Source organism: Peromyscus maniculatus, chromosome 3 (genome assembly GCF_049852395.1).
Source record: "Peromyscus maniculatus bairdii isolate BWxNUB_F1_BW_parent chromosome 3, HU_Pman_BW_mat_3.1, whole genome shotgun sequence".
In the NCBI taxonomy this organism is placed as follows: Eukaryota; Metazoa; Chordata; class Mammalia; order Rodentia; family Cricetidae; genus Peromyscus; species Peromyscus maniculatus.
The window spans coordinates 24,196,844-24,214,045 of NC_134854.1; positions in this window are offsets into that span (position 1 = coordinate 24,196,844).

Below are 17,202 nucleotides of genomic sequence, written 5' to 3' on the forward strand. Positions count from 1 at the left end.
ATGTATACAGTATTCTGTCTGCACATATCCCTGCAGGCCAGAAGAGGGCGCCAGATCTCATTACAGATGGTTGTGAGCCACCATGTGGTTGCTGGGGATTGAACTCAGGACCTTTGGAAGAGCAAGCAGTGCTCTTAACCTCTGAGCCATCTCACCAGCCCTTTTTTTTAAAGTTTTAAAATCAGATGAGATGTTAGAGACACACAGATCACGGAGTTAAGCACATCGGCCTGTAGACAGACAGGTGTATTGATGAAAGTAAAGGTTCAGGCTCCCACCAGGGAGCCGATTCTTGAAAACAAGTAAGAGCAACAAACACAAATTCCAAAGTTGCCAAGTACTATTTTGTTGTTGTTGCTGTAAGTGAAAGGAACATTTATAGTTTCAGTGGGTGTGTCTGAGAGTAGGTAGGACATGAAATCACAAGAAAGAAGAAAAACTTATGATATTGTCTTCCAGAGATAAGCCACATTTCGGCCACCCTTCCTGTTTTTCTTTGTATAATATATCCATGCAAACATACAATGTGGCACATATTATTTGGGCATAGTACCTTGGGAAAGTACCTTGATAGTTGATGATGGTGACACTGAATGTTCAAAAGTAGATGGGAGAATTATAATTCCGTATTAGAACTTTGTAGTGAACACAAAGCATTCATGCATATAAGTTTAGTCTTTACACATGCTGCATTAAGAAAAAAAATTCAAATATTTATTTGATTAATAATGATACAGAAAGGATGGGGTTGCATCAGTGAATCTTTTGTCTCTGTACCAAATACACTTAGAAATTAATCAGCTTAAAATCCTTGTCAAAAATATGGTTTAAATCAGAACCAAAAACTTGTATTTTATATTTGCAAAATAGATCTTGCATTTTTCTGCCTTCCTTACTTAGCTAAGCTCCGAATTAAAAAAAAAAACAAAAAACAAAAAAACAAAACACAAGTGAAAACAAATGGGGAGTTGTCAGTCATATTGAAACGATCAGAAGAATTCAGAAGCATGAGCATCGTTTGAGGGAGTAACACAATAATGAAAATGAGCAAGAAGATCCATATGGGGGCTGGAGAGGTAGCTCAGTGGTTAGGAGCACTTGCTGCTCTTGAGACCTGGGTTTGGTTCCCAGCACCCATATCAGACAGCTCACAACTGTCTTAACTTTAGCTCTACGAGATCTGATACCCTCTTCTGGCCTTTCTGGGCACCTGTATACATGTGGTACACATATACACATTAAATAAATAAAAGATACAAATGACTTGCTTACAATTGTTTCCTCCCTCCCGTTATCAAAATGAATCCTGTCACAGCAGGTTCTTGAGGCAATATGGCATAAACAGAGGAATGAAACTTGAAGAGCCTCAGTGTCGGGAAATGTTGGCCTTTAAAACACCTGTCGGTCAGCCATGAGATAGTCAATCAGACTTAGGACCTTGTTCTTCTTGGGACTGTAGATCTAGCCAAGAACCAATGGTTGAGGAACTCATAGGTCCTAGGGAAGGGATGATATCAAACTGCTCTTTAAATATACAGCTATGCCCATAGATTCGTGCCCAGCTCTAATGAATCTCAGTTCTCATTAGAGAAACTTATTTGTGCAATGGGTGGTAGTTAATGCAGAAATTCACAACTAATCAAAGTGCAGAGAATAAATGTCTGTGGAGTGCTCAATCATTAATGGAACATTGGTATCATACATCTTCTTTTCAAACTCAAAAAAGTTTGAAGAGGCGGTAGAAAGATTTTGAGAGTCAGAGGTTGGGGCACACTAGTGATAAACAGTAAATTCTGGACATGAAAATCCCATTGCACCCATGAATACACAGCAGCTTTGGTGGTCTGCACAAGACCTGCACTGGCTCAAGCCAGTTAGCATTTTAGTTTGGAGGGCAAAAGGTGTTCGAAAGTCCTCATCCCTAGCCGAGGGGTCACTGACAGTTGGTGGCTGTAGTGGAGACAGAGTTAGCTGCTCGCTCTTTCGTGGATGTCACCTCTGGTGGGCAGACAATCCTTCAGTGGATGGCTCAACACTGGTGTATATATGGGCACCACAAATTGGACTCAATGTGTTATTAAACAAAAGACATGAAATTGGGAGGGGTGGGGAGAGTGGATCCAGGAGGAGTTGGGGGGGGAGGTGAATATAATAAAAATATATTGTATGCATGTATAATGTTCTTTTAAAAGTAAAAAAAAATAATATTTACAGTGGAAAGGGATTTGTTCTCTGGTAATGTACATTCATTGCTCAAATCATTGAACAATACAAAGAGATAAAGTTACAGCTAATCATGAAATTGAGGAAATGTCCTTTTATTCTTAGTTGACAAAGATTTGTTTATTTAAATTGGGGATGAATGATGACTTTTGAGAAATCCCTTTAAAACCATCCCTTTCAATCCTTTAATGAATGGCATCAATGGATTTTTTATATCATCCTTTGTTTTAATGAAATTTAAACTCTGCTTTTTTTAACCTCTCAATTTACTTTGTTTTATTGTTAGTTCTTTTTTAAAAATGTATTCTCTTATATATTACATCCCAATTGCAGTTTCTCCTCCCTCCTCTCCTCTTAGCGCCCCCCCCCTCCTCCTCAGTTTCTCTTCAGAAAAGGGCAGAGCTCCCATGGATATCAACCAAACATGGCATATCAAGTTGCAGTAAGACCAGGCACCTCCCCTTGTATTATGGCTGGACAGGGCAACCCAGTAGGAGGAAAAGGGTCCCAAAAGCAGTCAAAAGAGTCAGAGACAGCTCCCGCTCCCACTGTTAGGAGTCCCACAAGAAGACCAAGGTACATGACCATAACATGTGCAGAGGACCTAGGTCAGTTCCATGCGGGCTCCCTGGTCATTGGTTCAGTCTCTGTGAGCCCGTGAGCCCAGGTTAGCTGATTCTGTGGGGTTTTCTTTTGTCTTTGACCCCTCTGGCTCCTGCAATCCTTCCTCCACCTCTTCTGCCGGATTCCCCAAGCTCTGCCTACTGTTTGGCTGTGGGTCTGTGTCTGTTTCCATCAGTTGCTGGACGAAGCCTCTCTGATGACAACTGTGCTAGACTCCTGTCTTCAAGTATAGCAGGGTATCACTAGGGATCATTCCACTGACTTGTCCTTTCCTTTCCTTTCCTTTCCTTTCCTTTCCTTTCCTTTCCTTTCCTTTCCTTTCCTTTCCTTTCTTTTCCTTTCCTTTCCTTTCCTTTCCTTTCCTTTCCTTTCCTTTCCTTTCCTTTCCTTTCCTTTCCTTTTTCCTTCCCTTTCCTTTCCTTCCCTTTCCTTTTTCCTCCCTCCCTCCCTCCCTCCCTTGCTCCTTCCCTCCCTCTCTCTCTTAGTTTCTTTTCCTTTTTTTTTCTGATTATGATGGTTTTCTGATTGAGTGGATATGCATGACAACTTATCAAATTATACTTTTTAAATGGTGTGCTCTTCAGTTGTACTTGTTGTGCCCATGTCAAGAATTCCCCAGAGACCACCAAGGAGCCAGTTTCTGATGCAAGCACACAAGGGTCTTTTTATTTTCAGGTTTGAACCCAGACCACCACCCTATGCACTGATGCAGTGGATGGAGGGAAATGTAGCCTTGGTGGAGGGCTCCGGCATAGAAGAGTTTTTAAAGGGAAAACCACCAGCCGGGAACTACATGCCTTGCCTTGGCATTTGGGGATTTGCTGAAGGGATATGGGCAGGGTGATTTTTTGAAACTATTGGTCTAGGCTTTCAGCACAAAACCACATTTGAAACTAATTGGCTGTTTCTAGGGTTTCGGTTGGAGTTTTGTTGTCACGACATGTTCCTGAGATTCTTCCTGGAACTGAGTCCAGCCCCCATCACCAGGTGGTCTAAGATGACAGCCCTTCCCTAAGAGGGAGTCTGTAAAGTCAAGTCTGGCCCTTCATTGCCTTCGCATACTCAGCCAAGTTGAACAGTTCATGCAACACTGGCTTAAAATGCCTGACCGCCTGGTAGTAACTTCTACAATTTTAGCTCGATATAGTGTGTCGTACGTCACTGGAATAGCAGCACTTGGGGGTATACGGGACCAGGAGTTTAAGTCCAGCTGGAGCTAGTGAGAACTGTCTTTAAACAAAAAAAAGAAGGGAAAAAAATTCTCTGTGTGTGTATGTGTGTTTCTAGATCCTCTTCAACATTCTTAAACAACTGGATCTAACTTTATATGTCATGCCAAGAAGAAAGCAATACCTCTTTTTAGAAAAGATGTTGCAAGTCCTAGTGGGAACAAATATTGATAGATTCATATTCATATCCCAAACTTTTTATTTTTATTTTAAGTGGAGTAATCAAGAGTCCTAAACTGTACAAGCCTCTGCCTTGGTCTTACTCTTAGCAACCTTTACTCAAGTCACACTGTGGCCCAGGTTAGACCAGGGCTTCATACGCTGTTTCTACTTACAACCCTTTTTCCCTTGAGAAATTATTAGATAGCTGGGTATAGGTGTATATAAAATAGGCATATAAGCAAAACATTTACTGATAATAAATCACAAAGAAATTTATTTTAAAACAGTTCTTTGCTATACATATAAATTTCCCATTTGTTAATGATTGAAAGCAAATTTGCACACTATTGATGTACTTGTTTGCTTTTACCCAAGCAATGAAATCTTGGCTAACTATTTGATACTAGAGAACCTAGAGCATTTTCAGTGTTTTTTTTTGGGGGGGGCGGGGGGTGATTGATGGTTTTGATTTTCTAGTTGTCAATGTTGAGAACCAATGCACATAAATAGATGTGTGAAACAGTGAAAGTATATTTAGGGCCATTGCAGAAATTGTTAGAAATTCTGTTCTATTCCTAACTAAGCTAAAATTTCTTTAAGGACTTTTCAAAAAATGAAAAGTCAAGAACTCGGGATTTGCCGGGCGTGGTGGCGCACACCTTTAATCCCAGCACTCGGGAGGCAGAGGCAGGCGGATCTCTGTGAGTTCGAGGCCAGCCTGGGCTACCAAGTGAGCTCCAGGAAAGGCGCAAAGCTACACAGAGAAACCCTGTCTCGAAAAACCAAAAAAAAAAAAAAAAAAAAGAACTCAGGATTTTTAAAAGTCAAACGTTCTAACACAAAGATCCTCTAATTTGATGTGTGCTGAAGAATTACAATAGGAAAATAGTAAAAGCCGTAAGCATTCTATTTTCATGAGAGCAGGAAACCTTAGGAACAGTGAAACACTACAGTTCATAACGCACGGTCGTGTCCTGCTGAGGCGTTGCTGGCAGTGAGGTGTACCGTGGCCTGTGAGGTGCAAAGTGAGCGCACTGCGCCCTCAGAACGAGACACCGAGTGCAGTTATCACACGTGCGAGCGCTGCCGGAAACAGCCCGGATTCGTTACACGTTTGATTTAGAATGACCTTGTTGTTTCCAGATTTTACAGAGAGCCCATGTGATCCCCCGCAGGGGTCACACAGCGGGAACAACCCCCGCAGGGGTCCTTTTCATAGTGAGGAGCTTCTGCAGGACTAAGAGCAGTGGCTGGAATTCCCAAGACAGCCCTGCAGGCCTGGAGTGGGGATGGAGAGACTTCCATCTTTCTGCCCCTAGAGAACAGGCTCTCAGGACCTCGGCCTTGCAGTGAGCCAGAGTGTTTCTCCAGTTAGCAAAGCAAGTGGCATGGCGTTCGTGCTTCTTTTTCTGAGAGCAGACTGTGAGCAGGCCTTGGCTGGAGACGTGCTTTTCTTTTCACTTCCTGCTATGAGGGAGCTCTGCTTGTCTGTCATGTTACCATGTAAATATTAGCTCGAATTCCTATAACTAAATCAGAGCTCTTAGCTCTACCTCACCCCGCTTGGAACACTGTATGTGACTATCTCTCAGACCTGCTCAGCCTCTCCAAATGCCTGGGTTTTGATGGAAGCCATATGCCTACACTTCACATATAAGCACAACATACATGGTTTCAGCTTATCAGCTGAGCTTCATGTGATAAACTTCACTGAATTTAAAGTTCAATTTAGTGTGTGAGCCACTGATAACAAAATTAATTATAGAAATTATGGATCACTCATAAAATACGGCCTGATAAAAACATTAAAATTGTGTCTTAATCGTCCTGTGCTTACTTGTGTTTAGAACTTTGTGAGCTGCAGGGGAACTGTGGACAGCAGTTTGGCTCTACAGTGTTCCAGGGGCAGATAGCTGCAAGTCTGGTTGATGATTCAGACTAAATGGAACATTCCATAGATACCACGAGGGTCCAGCCGGTTGTAGGCTCTGTCAGCCTCAAGCTGGAGGAAAAGAAACCAATTCTTTGTCCGCTTTTGTCTTTTCGAGACAGGGTTTCTCTGTGTAGTCCTGGTAGTCCTGGAACTCATTCTGTAGACCAGGCTGACCTCAAACTCAGAGAGATCCGCCTGCCTCTGCTCCCGAATGCTGGGGTTAAAGGTGAGTGCCACCACTGCCTGGCTTGGAAATATGCTCTTACATACAACTTTTCTTTAGTTTAATAATTACTCATTGCTTTGTAAACAAATACCATTTTTTAATTGGACAGTTTTGAAATGATATAATTTAGGGTGCTTTTTGCATTCCTTCACCATGACTTTAAAAATCTCTGCTTGTTATACCATCTGAATGCCTCAAAATTGTCTTCCAGATATAATAAGGAAGCTACATACACCCATGAAATCTCAATAATATGGCTGCCTAAACAAGATCTTAACAATAACCAGTCTAGTTGGCATGCCAACATGAATGGGAGAAATCTCCTGGGGCTCCACTCCTAGATGAAGAGCTACAGGCAGTTAACGATTTCTGAGAGGGGGAGAATTAGCCTTCCCCAGGGACAAACCTCCTAAATGGTTGTCCAGGACTAAGTGATCAGCCCTAAGAACATATACAGGCAAGTAGTACTGAACAGATTCAGCAGGTTGTAGTAATGAATTATTCACATACACATGTAACAATAATAATCAAAGAAAAAGAGGTCATGAATTTGAGAAGGGGTGGGCATGGGAGGAGTTGGGGAGAGGAGAGGGAAGGAGGAATGATGTAATTCTATTTTACTTAAATAAAAAATTAAAAAATACACAGTGTTGTCCTTGTACTTACTTAGGTACCACTTCCATGCTGACCACCCTTGTCTAACTTTGACCTTTAAACCTCCATGGCACTTATTGTGTGTCTGTGTACAAAACTCAACACAGGCTGATGTTCCTAGAATCACTGCAGTTAATCCAACTCTTTTTTCACCTCATCATTCTTTGAGGAGGTTATATTTAAAACAACCAAACATTCCAGGTGTTACATATGAAGTGAGAAAATTAGATTTTTTTTTTTTATGAAATAAATCTTAAATATCAGGTAAGCACATTATAAATCAATCTTGATTTCTACATGATTCTGAAGGTGTAGAATGTAAAAATCTTTGTGCTTTTGAATTATCCCATGCCATTTCTGACAGTGGCTTTGATGACTTGGACATATTTAACTATGGATGGTTATGCAACCTTAGATTGGAGGATTGATATGTGAGGGAAATGACCAAGTTGGAACTGAGAGGGACATATCTGTAATACAAAGCACCACACACAGCACACACCCTACAGGAGAGCACCACATGCACAGCTCACGACCCACAGGAGAGATGAAATGGCTGTGTGTTTTTATGGTCTACGTCATACTCTCATCGGGTTGAATTTGGGTTTACACTCTCCCTACAAATGAAGATTTGTCAGTAGACTGGAATAGAGCAGTCATTCGTATAGAAGGTCTGTTTCCCTCATACTCCTGTGCTTTCTAAGCTGGAATTAGTGCCTTCCTGGGTGAATGTTGCCATGTGCTCCTGTAAGCCTTTATTTTCTTCCTAGAGTCAGTGAGCAGGGCACAGCTTAGTGACAGCTTGATCAACTAGGACCTTTCAAATCCCTAGACACACTCCGTCCCCCTTCCCAGTCTAGCTGATACAGATGCCCTCTGACCTACAATGGAGTTGTGCCCCAATAAATTGATAAAGGAAGTTGAAAATGCACTTAATTCACCTAAATTATTGGACCTATAGCTTAGCATCTGTAGTGATCACATGGCTGACTGGATCTGGAGCTTGCTGCTGCTGCCCAGCATCATACCAGGGTATTATCTGTTAGCCTGGGAAAAGATTGAGATTCAGACTTCAGGGCCCAGTTTCTGCTGAGTGTGTTTTACATTTGTAACATCATAAAGTTGAAAATCATAAGTCCAACGGTTGTAATTTGGGGATCCTTTGTATTTATATAATCAACACAGCCTGAGTCAGAACCATAATTGAGGTTGTTAGGGGACTAGATGAATTCAGAGGTAGCTTTGATAGCTTTTTATTTATAAAAATAACATTTTTTCCTGATTGCAAAATAACCACATGATTACACAACATTGGGAAATACAGAAAAGTAAACACATGAAAGTGTTCATAATCTCAGTGTCTCAGAGATAGCACTTGACTTGCTAATATGCAGGCATGTAATTTTCTTGTCCTTTTCTGAAATGTGTTACATGTAGAAAATACATATAGAGTATTTTCTTGCCCAATTTAATTAAAAATATATTGCACGTATTTGTTAAGTACCAGTTTTGCACTGTGTTGTTTAACAGTGTTCTTAGTAATTATGTTATGACAGTTATTTTATTGTAATGAACTCATAGTAAAAATAAAGCTAGAGTAACGTAGCCACTCAACAAACAAACGACCACCGCAACAAAACGACACTTGCTCATTCCAAACACTGTGCATCTCAGTGAGCTCCTGTACTGCTAAAATGGTGCTTCTGAAGCTGTGGAGCCTCACTTGGGATTTTTATACTTTCACTCTTAGTTACATTTTTATGTACTTATCCACCATAAAAAAGAAGAAAACATGATAGCTAAAACTAGGCTTTATCCATTCCAGGCTTCCTCCTCATCTAGTGTTACTCTTCCTGTTTTCCTTTCTAAATGTTATAATATACCCACACATACATTTGTTCACTTGTATATGCATAACATTCATTCTTCTACAAACTCTTTGATTTCGTTTTTCTTTGGTGCTGAAGAATATTCCTTTTTATATATGTGCAAGATTATCATTGTCCATTCATCTGTGATAAACAGCTAGATTTTTAGTTGTTCATTCTCTTTAAAACAAGAGGGACCCTTACTCACAGCTGGTGGGAATGAAAATTAAGAAAGCTCTTATGGAAATCAGCTTGGAGTTTCCTCAAAGAATTAAAATTAGAACTACTGCTATATGACCCAATCATTTCACTCTTGGCACAAACCCAGAGAACTCCATATGGTACCAGAGAGACACTTGCACTTTCATGGTTATTGCTGCTTTCTCCACTATAGCAAAGAAATGGGACCGAATTAATAGATGTTTTAAATCTAATTTTAGAAATATGTGGTGATCATTTATCTACATACACACTATTATGAACTGGTTTTAGATATATTTGAAATCTGAGAACACTAGCTCACAGTGATTGGGGGATTAGGCCCAGAGGCCTAGCGTGGGCACAGGAAGTTACCATATATGGTAGGTAGTATTATGCAGGGTGGGGGTATGGGGGTGTGGGAGTGGGGGGGGCTTGCCTAGGGAATCCCACCTTGTTTCTACTCATCATGATGGAAGAAGGGAGATTCTTCGGAGGGAGGATGGGATCGTGAGAGTGGGGTATGAGAGGGTGATGGAGATGAGTGGTATGGTCACAATGCATTATATACCTGTATAAAACTGACAGACATACAAATACACAAAAGAAAAAAATAAAAAATTACCAGGCATGGTGCTGCACACTGGTAATCCTCATGCTTATCCAATAAACACTACCCACTGAGCAATCTCCCCAGCTTATACGTAAGGTTTTCAAAACGTCTTTCCTAGATATTGGCCAGGTACGGTGAATGGGTTGAGATTTTAGCATACTTGCAAGACAATAAGGTAGGCTGCCACAGATATTGGCAGGAAATATGAGGGCCTTGTGTCAGAAACAGAGGACTGTTTATTATTCACAATGGTAACTATAGCTGGAAAATTAGGATTTGTATTAGTTCCCTGAATCCTGTGTCCTCCAGGGCAATGCAAAGAGGGCCTGGTAACATCTGATTCATAGTGTGGTGGTGTATTGCATGGTGAATCCCTAAGCTTAGAGTTACAGGTGTAACTCTTATAATGGCCAGTAAGCTTGCTTGTACTCTGATGCTCCAAAGGGAGATACTGCATCTTCTTAGGTTGTTCACTGAACAAAATCCCTGGAAAAATAACAGAACAAATGATATTTGTGTCTTATTTTTGTAAGATGTGCACAGTTGTGAGAGATCCATAGAGAATTTTTTTTGACAATGATGTTTCCACATTGTCTTAGTATGCTTCTCTGTTGACTACTATAACTAATACAGAGGTCGTAATTAAATCTATTCATTCCATCTCATACAAAGTCATACGTCTCAACAGAACTCAAAGAAGCAGAATGAAGCAGTCTGTGGTTTTGATCTCAACCATGGACTCAACTAACCAGAGAAGTCCCATGTATCATTATTAGGCTACCTTTGAAATCAAATATCTTTCTTCTTCAATTTCTGTATTGACTTTCTCATTATCATGCATCATTATTAACTCATGATAAGATTAACAGTTTATTTCTGTTTAAAATATTTTCATTGTGTATATTCATTGTACATGGTACTGCGTTACATAAGGACATTTTCACCCAAGTCGATATTGCACATTGTTGTACTGAGTGCATTCTCCCTCCCTTCCATTTCTTCACCCCTCCCCTCCCACTAGACCCCTTTACTCTCCTAGATGGTTTTGCTTCTATTTTCACACCATATATACATATATGATTTTATTTTTTTATATAAAATATCTGAACTACATATTGGGGACTGGCTTAATTCACTTGTATGGTCATGTCCAGCTATATCCATTTTATTGCAAATGACATAACATTTTTCTTCTTTATGCCTGAAAAAAAATTGATTGTGTATCCATGCCACATTTTCTTTACCCAGTCCTCTGCTGTTGGATATCTATGTTTGTCCATAATTCAGCTATTGGGAATGATGCTACAATAAACATTACCATACAAGTATCTCTGTAATCTGTTGACTTGGAGATTTTTAGGTAAATACCTAGGAATGGTATAGTCAGCACATGTGGTAGATTTCAAATGTTTTGGCGAACTTCCATACTAGTTTCTATAGTGGTTGGACTAGTTTACATTCCCACCTGCAGTACATAAGGTTCCCTCTGTCCACAGCCTCATCAATATTCATTATTATTTTATTTATTTATCACTTTGCTAATGATTGCCACTCTGATTAGAGTGAGATAAAACATAATATTTTGTTGTTGTTTTTGAGACAACAAGGTCTCATGCATGCAAGGATGGACTCTTTCTATAGCCATGGATGACCTTGGACTTCTTAAATTCTTGCCTCTAACCTCCCAATTTTGGGGATTATAGGCATGTGCCACGACACTTGATTTATGTGGTGCTGGGGATTGCATTCAGAGCTTTGTCCATGCTAGCCAAGCACTCTACCCACTGAGACACACCTCCAATCCTTGAACGTAGTTGTAATTTGCACTTCTCCATGGTTAGTGAGGTTAAATGCCATCTTCATGTGTTTATTGGTCATTTTTGTTTTATCTTATGGGGACTGTCTGTTCATTTTATTAGCCCATCATTAGGTTGCTTGACTTATTTAGTTTTTCTTTTCTTTTGTTCTTTATGTTTTTAGAAATTAGTGCTTTGTCAGATATTTAGCTCTTCAGATTTTATTCCATCCTAAGCTGTTTTTTCATTTGACTGTTTCCTTTGGTGTGCAGAAACTTTTTACTTCCTGCTGAAAGCTTGACTCATCCAAGACTGTCTCAGAGGCCCCGATGAAAGTACAAAAGGAACATTGTTCTGTGTCTTCACCCAGGGTCAGACTTGGCAAGGCCAGTCTAGGACTGGTGGCCAGGGCCTTGAAGGGGTTAAGGTTTTGGTTCCTAAGAACTTGGCTTTTCCTCCTGAAGAGGCTGGATTTATCAGTCTCAAGGCTGTTGTGTGCTCCGTCTATGGTGCTCTTGAAATGGCCTGTGTTCCCCTTATGCAAAAGGCTTGGTTAGCCTCCTGCTTGCCTCGTCCCATTGTACGACAGTCTTCTGCTGACTCTGTCCCATTCTTCCCTGGAAATAGTATATAAGATGCTATACTTCTTAATAAACTTGTTTGACCTAGGCCATTAGCATAAGCACGACCTCTCGATCCCAGCACAGACATGGAAGAGTTGGACACACAAAATGGGATAGAGGAAAAAGCATGTGGCAGAACGTAGATTTGAAAATATGGGTTAATTTAAGTTATAAGAGCTAGCTAAAGGCAAGTCTAAGCTATCAGCCGAGCTTTCATAATTAATAATAAGCCTCCATGTCATTATTGGGGAGCCGGCAGTCCCACAAAAAGATCTGACTACACCCATCCCAGTCTTTACAGAAGTAGAAAAAAAGATTCTTAAAATTCATGTAGACAAAAGACCCCAGACAGCCACACCAAGCCAATCCTGAGAAAAAATGAATAGTTCTGGAAATAACATCACACCTGAGTTCAAGTTGTACTCACAACAATAGTAACAAAAACATGATACTGGCATACAAAACAGACAGATCAATGCAACAGAATAACAGAATGTCTTGCAGCTACAGCCATCTGAATTTTCTTTTTTTCTCTCCTGACAGGGTGGAACTCATTATGTTGATCAAGCCAGACTTGAACTCACAAGAAATACACCTATCTCTGCTTCCCAAGTGCCGGACTTAAAGGTGTGAGCCTTCACACCTGGTGCAGACCTCTGATTGTGACAAAGAAGCAAAAAATACATATTAGAGAAAGAAAGCCTCTTCAGTACTCAAAAACTGGATGCCTGCATGCAAAAGGATGAAACTAGATACCTACCTCTCACTTGGTTCAAAGATCAGCTCCTACTAGACCTTAATGTAATACCTGAACCTGAAACCAATAGAGGGAAAGTACGTTAAGATACAGGCATATAAGATAGCTAGGACTATCTGGTTTTGATATGAGGGTAATACTGACTCATACACTTTTTTTGTATGACTTTTTCCTTGTTTATTTTATGGAACACTCTGAGAAGCTTTGGTGCTAGTTATTGTTTAAAGGTCTTAGTCACCGTTCTGTGATGAGACACCACAACCAAGGCAAATCTTTTTTTTAATGTTCATAGCAGCATTATTTGTTATTATTATTATTATTGTTGTTGTTATTAGTTTTAAGAGATTTTCTATTCATTTTACATACCAACCACAGATTCCCCTGTCCTCCCTCCTCCTCCCCTCCAGCATTTCCCCCCAAACCACCCCCATTCCCACCTCCTCTGAGGCAAGGTCTCCCATGGGGAGTCAGCAGAGCCTGGTACATTCAGTTGAGGCAGGTCCAAGCCCCTCCTCCCTGCACCAAGGCTGCGCAAAGTGTCTCACCATAGGCACTGGGCTCCAAAAAGCCCACTCATGTACCAGAGATGGATCCCGATCCCACTGCCTGGGGGCCCCCTGAATAGTTCAAGCTAAACAATTGTCTTGCCTATCCAGAGGGCCTAGTCCAGTACTATGGGGGCTCCTCAGCTATTGGTCCAGAATTCATGTGTTTCCATTAGTTTGGCTAATTGTCTCTGTACTTTTTCCCATCATGGTCTTGATATCCCTTGCTCATAGAATCCCTCCTCTTTCTCATCAATTGGATTCCTGGAGCTCAGCCTGGCATCTGGCTATGGATCTCTGCATCTGCTTCCATCAGTCACTGGATGAGGGCTCTATGATGACAGTTAGGGTATTCGGCCATCTGATCACCAGAAAAGACCAGTTCAGGCACCCTCTTGATTATTGCCAGTAGTCTATGGTGGTGTCATCCTTGTGGATTTCTGGGAACTTCCCTAACACTCTGTTTCTCCCTATTCCCATGATATCTTCATTTATCATGTTATCTCTTTCCTTGCTCTCCCACTCTGTCCCTGTTCCAGTTCGAACCTCCCCTTCCTCTATGTTCTCATGCCCCATCCCTTGCCCTCCATTACCCCCCTCACCCCCAGTTTGCTCATGTAGATCTCATCTATTTCTCCTTCACTAGGCCATCCATGTGTCCCAAGGCAACTTCTATAAATCAAAGTATTTAATTGGAGGCTTGCTTACAGTTTCAGAGGTTTAGTCCATTCCATCATGATGGGGAGCATGGTGGTACACATGATGCTGGAGCAGTAGCTGAGAGCTTCATCCTGATCTGCCAGCAGAGAGGGAGAGAGAGAGAGGGAGAGAGAGAGAGAGAGAGAGGGAGAGAGAGAGAGAGAGAAGAGAAGAGAGGAGAGGAGAGGAGAGGAGAGGAGAGGAGAGGAGAGGAGAGGAGAAGAGAGAAAGAGAGAGACGGGGCTTGGCAGGAGCTTTTGAAACCGTAAAGCCCACCACTAGTGACACATTTTCTTCAAGAAGGCCAAACCTCCTAATCATTCTAATCCTTCTCAAATAGCGCTACTTCCTGGTGATGAAGCATTCATGTCTATGAGCCTGTGGGGCCATTCATATTCAAACCACCACATTCCACTCCCTAGTCCCCATAGGCCTGTGGCTGTATCATTATGCAAAATGCATTCAGTCCAACTTCAAAGGTCTTCATAGTCTACCACAGTCTCAACTCTGTTTAGAAGTCCAAAGCTCAAAGTTTCTTCTGAGACTCATGGCAATCTCTTAAGCATAACCTCCTGTAAAATCAAAATAAAAGATCACTTACTTCCAGCTTACAATGACACAGAACATACATTGCCATTCCAAAAGGGAGGAGAGGGAGCATGGTGAGGAAATACTGGGCCAAAGCAAGACTGAAAACCAGCGGGGCAAACTCCACACTCTGCATCTCCATGTCTGATGTCAAAGTGCTCCTTAGATCTCCAACTCCTTTCAGCTTTGTTGACTGTAACGTACTTCTCTCTCTTGGGCTGGTTCCACACCCAGTCTACAGCTTTCCTTGGCAGGAATCCCATGCCTCTGGCATCTCCAACATCTTGGGGTCACCAACAGAGCCAGGCTTCACCTTCCAGCTTCACACAATGGCTTCTCATCCACAAAATGAGCAAAGTTCGACTTTCTGAGTGGGGCTCTCAAATCCTAGACTACTTTTACTAAAAGTAGAATTCTTCAAGTAGAGTTTATCCTGTAACATTTAGCTGTAACTGACACTGTTAGCTGTTCCTTTCTCTTTTTTATTTTTTTCTCCTTTAATTGAAAGTAGATATTTTTCTTATACAACATATCCCGATTATATTTCCCCCCCTTCTACTCCTTCCAGTTCCTCCTCACCTCCCTTCCCATCCAGACCCACCCTCTCTCTGTCTCTCATTAGAAAACAACAGGCTTCTAAGGGATGAATAATGAAACAAAATATAATAAGATAAAACAAAAAACTTACACATCAGAATAGGACAAAAAACAAAAACAGCAACAACAAAACAAAACAAAACACTAGAAGGAAAGAGAGGAAAAGGCACACGAAGCAGATATAGACACAGAGACCCACTCATCCGCACACCCAGGAATGCCACCAAATGTAAAAACGCTAAACTGGAACCTTAATATATGCCCAAGTGACCCTTAGGGTAAAAAGACAGAAAAAATAAAAACAAGAATACATGAAAAGTAAGATTTTTAAAAGTCCTGACAAGGAACCTCTGAAGATGCCGTTGAGTTCGTTTTCTGCTGACCATGAACTGCTGGGCATGCAGCCTGCCTGCCCTTCGGAGTAGTTAGTTTCCTCACAGCGACTTCCCTTGAGAAAAGGGATTTTTGTTTGCAAGCGGTTATAATTTGAGGATAGCTTCTGGTTTAGGGATGGAGCATGTGTAAGCTTTTTTTTTTTTTTTTTAGGTTTTTCGGTTTTTGTTGAGACAGGGTTTCTCTGCGTAGCTTTGTGCCTTTTCCTGGAACTCGCTTTGGAGACCAGGCTGGCCTTGAACTCACAGAGATCCACCTGCCTCTGCCTCCCGAGTGCTGGGAGTAAAGGCGTGCGCTGCCGCCACCGCACGGCTGTGTCTGCTTCTTTTAGCTCTAATCCCTCTGGTGCAGACGTGTGCAGGCCCTGTGCTTGCTGCCGTAGTCTGTGAGTGTGCTTCGATCCTTTAATGTAGAGGGCTTTGGTTCCTTGACGTCCTCCATGCCCTCTGGCTTTTACATGTACTCTTTCTGCCTCCTCTTCTGTGGGGTTCCCTGAGCCCTGGGAGGAGGCATTTGGCCTGTTTCTTAATATTGTATTTAATTTATACTTTATGTTGTTTAAAAATTACTATATAGTCAGTATGAAAGTGTGGGTGTGGATATGTGTGGCCAGAAGTCAACCTTGGGTCTTGTTCCTCAGGAGCATCTACCTGTTTTTTTTTATTTGTTTGTTTTTGTTTTTGTTTTTTGGAGATAGGATGCCTGAGACTCTAAACTCACCATTTAGGTTAGGCAGGACGGCCCTCCGGGGATCTGCCTTTCTTCACTTCTCCAGAGCTGGGGTCAGAAGCACATGCAATTATGCTTGACTCTTTCTATGTGGCTTCTGGGAATCAAACTCAGGTCCTCGCGCTTGGCAGTAAACACTATTAACTGAGCTATCTCTCTGGCCTTGATTTATTTTTTAATATTCTCTTTATAGCTATAAATTCTTTGTAGCCATAAATTCATATAATAACTTTCTTTTTTGAGAATGAAGTCATAATCTTTTCACCTATAAATTGGCATAGTAACATATTTCACTGACTTGTGAGAATTTGTTAAAATAATCTACATTACTCATTTATTGTACAGCTTAGAGTGTGGTAAACTTGCTTAAATGTTGGCTTTAAGACAGAAAAGAAGGTTGAAAAGAAAAATGGGAGGATAAAATTCTCATCCTCAGCTTCGGTAGGCTCGGTCGGGCCTGGTGTGTTCTCTGTGGGAGGCCCCCTCATGTCTTTACTCAGTACCTACATCTAATAGACTTTACAGCTGACTTATGAAACAATTCGAGAGCCAAGACGGGCAGTTCTTCCGAAATATACGAGGCAGGATAGTCGTTAATTGATGTAGATTTTTGTTCTTTTCACCATTCCCAGACGAGGATGTTCTGATTCTGGGCTTCCTAGCGTCAGTCTGTTGTAAACAGCCTCTGTGTGATAGACTTAGAAAACAGTGAGGACTAAGGTGGCGGGGTCTTAGTTCCTGAAAT